A 7,308-nucleotide genomic window follows, 5' to 3' on the forward strand; every position below is an offset into this window, starting at 1 on the left:
GGAAATGGAATGCAAGAGTAAGGAATTAGGTTGTGCTGCTGCAGAAAAAGAGGTAGAGAAAGCAGTATTTTTGTTGGCCTGAAAGAAAGCTAGAAAACCCATGGGACAAGACATATTGCTTTTTCCTACACCACTAAAGCCTTGAAAAATGTTACCAGTGGTAACTCCAGCTCAGAAATACATCGATGGAAGGATTCTCCAGCTGGTACAAATGTGATAGCAGAAGGAAACATTAACCTAGGAAGTAGGATTGTTAGGACTAAAAAACTTTAGACTCCAGAGTCTAAAACAGCAACATCTTCGGCATAGATGCATCATAGGACCTGAAACAAACAAACATACGGCATCTGGTGGGAGACAGAGAAACAGACATGAGCAGGAAATTGGAACTATGGGAAGAATACACTGGGTGCTTGGAGATGTCTCTTGTAAATGGGCAAGAACTGTTATAAGAGAGAAGAACCTGTACTCTTAGATGGGGTTCAAACTCAGTCCAGCATTTCGGCACCAGGAATAAGGGAATAAATATGAAAGCAACTTGAGAAATTTTCAATATGCAGAAGGAACACCAATAAGAAGAGAATCCTAGAAAGCACTGGGGATTGGTGGGACCCTCAGTGCAAATTTCTGAGTCATACAATAAAAAGGACAGTTTACAGGAGTGATGGATTTTTCAATAAAATTTGGAATTTAGTATCACAATTAATCTCTTGATTGCATTTCTTCTGGGTTTAAGGTCATGGGGGGTGATGGAATGGACTCTGAAAAATCGCATGGATTATCCTGTCAATGCCTTTTTCTCTTTTCCCTTTTCCTCTTTAGAATGTATCTGTGTTAGTCTTACAGTAAATATGCATTTGAGCATTATTCATTCCTCAGCTGACATGCCTGCTGCCTTTGATTAGATTATTCCCATGTCTTTGGAAGCAGGGCCTTCCTTAAGGAAACTGTGATATTCTTCGGCTTCTGACTCCTGACCTACAGATTTATCTATAGCCACACCCTACTTTTTCTTTCCAGATTTCCCCGTCAAGTGGTACTGTGAGTGTTTCCTTAAAAATTTCCCCTCTGCTCCAAACCTAAAAGACATAGCAATGGGGAAAAAAATCCAAACAATAACTAAACGTTTTCATGGGCCAGAAATGGAAACACTCGGCAGTAAGCCGGGACTGCAGCATAGGCCTGCTGGGCTATAGTTCCAGAAATAGACAGAGTTAGGAGGGTGACTACTGCAGTGGAATGAAAACCAAAGTGGTCCACATGTGGTAGGGCACCAGGGCCAGCATCACCGTGTAAAAGCCAAGGCTAGGTGGGCCTACCATGACCATGAAAGGAGGTGGAAACGGCTCTGATCACTGCGTGAAGCTGTGGCTTTATAAAGCTGAGTTCCTGCGGGGGGCAGGAGGAAGTAGAGCAAGCCCAGCAGCAGGACTTGTTTAGCTCAGTAACTAGATCTAAAATAGCCCCATCATTCTGCACTTGGAGCTGTCCCTCCAGTGTAAGACCTGGTTCTGGACTTGGGTGGTGGGTCTCCCTGGGGGCTGAGTGGAGGCAACCACATAATTTATACATAGAGAGGCGTGGTCACAGAGAGAGAACATAAGACAAAACAACAACAAACCCAGTCCCACCTAAGATTAGCCTAGCAACCCAAATATAAATTCACCATTATGAAAACTACCACTAAAAAAGTGAGTCAGCAAAATAATCAGATGGATTGACTCCTAGTGAAATGCAAACATATTGAATGATTTAAAAATATTAGGTTCCAGATCTTCAAAGAGATAAAGAACAAGAAATTACAAAACAGGAATAGGCAGATCTGAGTAAAGAACTGATAGATTACAAATAAAAAACAATTAGAAATTGTGAGAATGAAAATAAATTTAATGAAATAAAAAGTTTAATAGGGCAAACACTATACTAGACACAGTAAAAGAACATTCTAGTGAACTGGAATTAAATAATATTATAAATATTACATTTCCCCTCTTCTTCTGACAGTCTTGTACATGAAGGTGCTCTTTATGTTTTTTAATTAAAATTTTTAAAAAAATAAATTTATTTATGGCTGCGTTGTGTCTTCGTTGCTGTGCGTGGGCTTTCTCTAGTTGCAGCAAGAAGTGGCTACTCTTCGTTGCAGTGCGCGGGCTTCTCATTGCGGTGGCTTCTCTTGTTGCAGAGCACAGGCTCTAGGCGTGTGGGCTTTAGTAGTTGTGGCATGCGGACTCAGTAGTTGTAGGTCTCGGGCTCTAGAGCACAGGCTCAGTAGTTGTGGTGCACAGGCTTAGTTGCTCTGCAGCATGTGGTACCTTCCCGGACCAGGGCTCAAACCTGTGTGCCCTGCATTGGCAGGCGGATTCTTAACCACTGCACCACCAGGGAAGTCCGAAGGTGCTCTTTAGAGCGATCTTTGATTCTCACTTTTCTCCTTTCTCGCCCTAGGTGTTCTTCCTACACAACCTGTTTTCTCCTATGGCTTCAATTTCCTCCTATAGCCTAAAGGCATGAAAATGGTAGTCGCAAGAATAATTGTGCAATTATGTATAACTGCAAACGTGGCTGATGGTACTTGGATCACTGTAGCCTTTATTATTGGATAGTTTGCTAGAATAGTAAAGCTATTTTTCAGCCAATATAAAATATCTCACTTTCCACAGATCGGCTTCCAAAGTTTCTCCTAACTTCTCTGCCACAGGCACTATGATGAATAAGCTGCAGAGGCTCCAAGTATTCAGATGACATATAAGTTATAGAATTATTCTGACAGCTCACCTTCTCTTTACCAGTGTGTTCCCTTCATAAAATTGATTTTGAATTTAAATAATTACCTGTAAGACTCTATTCTTAACTGACAGGAAGGTCTTTTTTTTTTAAATTAATTAATTAATTAATTAATTATTTTTGGCTGCATTGGATCTTTGTTGCTACGCGCAGGCTTTCTCTAGTTGCAGGGGGTGGGGGCTACTCTTCGTTGCGGTGCGCGGGCTTCTCACTGCAGTGGCTTCTCTTGTTGTGGAGCGTGGGCTCTAGGTGTTTGGGCTCAGTAGTTGCGGCACATGGGCTCAGTAGTTGTGGCTCGTGGGCTCTAGAGCACAGGCTCAGTAGTTGCGGCGCATGGGCTTCGTTACTCCGCGGCATGTGGGATCTTCCCGGCCCAGGGCTCGAACCCGTGTCCCCTGCATTGGCAGGCGGATTCTTAACCACAGCGCCACCAGGGAAGCCCCGAAGAAGGTCTTAATATGCATCTACTTGAATGAATCGCAGTTTTGGGGACTTCTAGGCTATAATAGTCTGATGACTAGGATGAGGAAGGTGTGGGAGATGCTTCTGGTTTCCTTCTCAATCTTCCTTCTCCCTCCTTCTTTGCTAACAGAGCCCTAATTTTATTCAGGGTGGCAATGTGCTCAGTCTTAAGTAAGAAGAATTCCCAAGTAGAACCCATGGTCCAAGAAGCCAGTTGTGACAATCCTGCTCTCTGCTTTGCCAGCCTCCCTCACCCTTCCTTGGGGATGACCATATGACCCAGTTCTAATAAATAAGATGTAAAAGGAAGTCTACGAAAAAGAGGAGCCATGTGGTTAGTGCTGCTCCTACCTCTTTCCTCTTGCCTTGAAATTAATGTTTGAAAAATGTGACAGCCATCTTGAGAATGAGGGCCAGCTCAGGAGAATCATAGAAATACCAGCCCTGTCACATTGAGCTGGGCGAGTGTCAGCAGTACCTACCATTGGACATTTTGTCATATAAGGAAAATTAGCTTTTATCAATGTACTTTAAGCCATATGCATTTCTAATTGATACAGTGTGGAAATAAAATAGTTGGCTCCTTTAATCTATATTTTGAAAGACTAGAGTGACTAGGTCAATTCTAGGCTAAAGTAAAAGAAATACATGTTAACTGACCTGCACTAGATAAGAACATAGGCTTAAAGAAAAGAGAATAGGAAATATTTCCTTCACAACTGTTGTTAGAAGAGTTTTTCAATGAATATGCCAATCAATTTAAATATTTGAACCCCTATGATATCTAGATTGAATTAAGTGAGTTTCTTAGCTGTTCAAACCACTGTATTTTACAGAAATGGGAGTAGCATATATAAGGACTAGAGAATCGAATGTGAACTGAGGGGCAATGTGTTGGCCATCTTTCTAGCCACTTATTACTGTCATCTATTGCCTTGCTTATTATTTTTATTTTGAAATAATTTCAAGTTTACAGAAATGTTGCAAGATTAGTACAAGGAACTTCCATATACCCTTTACTCAGTTTCACTAATTGTTAACATTTTCCGACATTTGCTTTATCATTCTCTCTATTTTTTATTTATTTATTTTTTGGATGCAAATGTATTTTATTTTATTTTATTATTTTTAATGGAAAGACATTTTATTTTAAATATAGCAGTGTGTACATGTCAATCCCAAATTCCCAGTCTATCCCTCCCCTCCACCCTTCCCCGCTGGTAACCATAAATTCATCCTCTAAGTCTGTGAGCATCCTCTCTGTTTAGAAAGGTAGATATAGGTGTAAATATTTTTTTCTGAGCTATTTGAGAATAAACTGTAGACCAGATGTTCCTTTACTCCTAAATTGTTCAGTGTATATTTCTAAAAAAGATGGAAATTCTTTTACATAACCATAGTACAATTATCAAAATCAGGAAATAACACTGATAGAATATTATTATCTAATAATAATATGGACCTTATTCTAATTTTGGCAATTATTCCAATAATGAGATAGATAGATAGTTAGATCTGTCTTTTGGTCCAGGATCAATTCAGGATGGCATATTGTTTTTAGTTGTCATGCACCTGCTAATTTTATAATTAAAAACATGCATGTGTCTATTTTCTTAGATGACTGTATATAGCAATCATAAAATAAGAAATGCCATATTGAGTCATACCTACTCTCAGTCAAGCTCATTATGTTGGTGGGAATGGATGGAGATGATTTGCAAGAGTATGGTTATTGTCCTTATTTTAAGTTTTAAATTTGCACTGAAGGACTTCCCTGGTGGTGCAGTGGTTAAGAATCCGCCTGCCAATGCAGGGGACACGGGTTCGATCCCTGGTCCGGGAAGATCCCACATGCTGTGGAGCAACTAAGCCTGTGCACCACAACTACTGAGCCTGCGCTCTAGAGCCTGTGAGCCACAACTACTGAGCCCGTGTGCCACAACTACTGAGCCTGCACTCTAGAGCCCGTGCTCCACAACAAGAGAAGCCACTGCAATGAGAAGCCCATGTACCACAATGAAGAGCAGCCCCCACTTGCCACAACTAGAGAAAGCCCATGTGCAGCAACGAAGACCCAATGCAGCCAAAAAAAGAAAAATTTGCATTGAAGGTTTAAACATATGTAGTTAAAGAGTCAAATAATTCCAGGGACTTACCTGGCGATCCAGTGGTTAAGACTTTGACTTCCAATGCAGGGGGTACAGGTTCTATCCCTGGTTGGGGAGCTAAGATTCCACATGCCTCATGGCCAAAAAACCGAAACATAAAACAGAAGCAATATTGTAACAAATTCAATAAAGACTTTAAAAAAAATGGTCCACATTAAAAAAAAATAAACGTAAAAAAAAGAGTCAAATAATTCCAAAATGTTTCTTATGAGAAAAAAAATAGCAGTCTCTACCTTGACTTTTTTATCATCTCCATTTCTCGTTTCTCAGAAGCAAATATGTTAAAATATCTTAGCTGATTCTTTTGATATTTACCTTCATGTACCTAAATAACATGTTTATATTACTATATATTTTTAGGGGAGCTTATACAAAATCTACTGATTTCCTGCTGTGGAAGATGCTATGGCAGATGAGAACGTACCCTTCCCATATATCTGACCTCCTAATACAGTCATATCATAATTTTGTTTAGATTAATATTTGGAGTTAATGTTTTTATTGTTATAAAATGCTACTGATAACTGATATTATATGACAACTTTTCCTTTTCTGCCCAAATTTGCTTTCCTTGGACTTAATAATTATCTTACTTTTTATGTTTGCTTATTTTTCTGTGTATATATCACTGATTCAAGGCCAAATTTCTCTGGCTGTCTTAATCTCTTTTTATTATATTCAGCTGTATTTTGTCTTTTAACAATTTATCTTCTTGACAAAACCTCTCCCAGAGCCCTCTGACCTTCTTCAATGTGAACCAGTTGCCCCTCTCTATCTGGGGACCATTGTCATCCGGCATCTCTCTTTATTGTCATTCTGAGGATTCTCATACCCTTTCTCCTTTGTTGCATCCCCATTTCCTCTATTCCATGTCTTTCTCTTTCTTTCTTCTCTTTGTTTTCTGGCACTGTCAGTTTTTGAGATTTTTGACAGTTTTAATGTGTAAATTGAATCATGTCTTTGTCGTTTCCACTGCTGGCTTTAGATTCAGCTTTCCTTGTAATTTTCAAAGACTCGAGATACAACACATGCTACAACATGGATGAACCTTGAGGACATTATTCTAATGAAATAAGCCAGTCACAAATATCCTGTGATTCCACTTATGTAAAATACCTAGAGTAGTCAAATTCATTGATATTTTATGGAAAGTAAAATGGTGGTTGCCATGAGCTGGGGAGAGGAAAGAATGGTAAATTATTGTTTAATAGGTATAGAGTTTCAGTTTCATAAGAAGAAAAGAGTTCTGTGTATTGATGGCAGTGAAGTTAGCATAACAACATGAATTAAAAAAAAATTTTTTTTTTGGTCATGCTGGCATGCAGGATCTTAGTTCCCCAACTATGTGGGATCGAACCTGTGCCCCCTGCAGTAGAAGCGCGGAACCCTAACCACTGGACTGCCAGGGTATTCTCCAACAATGTGAATGTTTTTAATGCCACTGAAGTGTACACTTAAAAATGTTTAAGATAGAGCAAGATGGGGGATAGGAAGACTTCTTTCATTCTCTCCCTCATGGACACACCAATTCAACACCACTACCTGGACCAATTCCCTTTGTGAGAGATCTAGAAATCAATTCAGAGGATTCTACTACCAAAGCAAGAGCAAAACCAGCTGTACTGAAGCTGGTAGGAGAATTTGAGGCTCCATTTTGCCATAATCCCTCCCTTTGGTACATGACTGGGAGGAAACCCCCAGCTCCCAGCTTCTCCCTGGAGAAGGAAAGAAAGGATTAGACTGAATGTCCAACATTCTGACCATGTACTGGTTTCTTCCTTGCCTGAATCTGAGTGCTGGTATGGAAAGACACTATGTTGGGAGCTATTAAAAGCAAAGGCAGCTCTTTGGATTAACATGCAAGCACTCACCATAGCCCTTCCTCCTGGCTCAG

The sequence above is a fragment of the Balaenoptera physalus genome (genome assembly GCF_965194825.1).
Source record: "Balaenoptera physalus genome assembly, chromosome: 6".
In the NCBI taxonomy this organism is placed as follows: domain Eukaryota; kingdom Metazoa; phylum Chordata; class Mammalia; order Artiodactyla; family Balaenopteridae; genus Balaenoptera; species Balaenoptera physalus.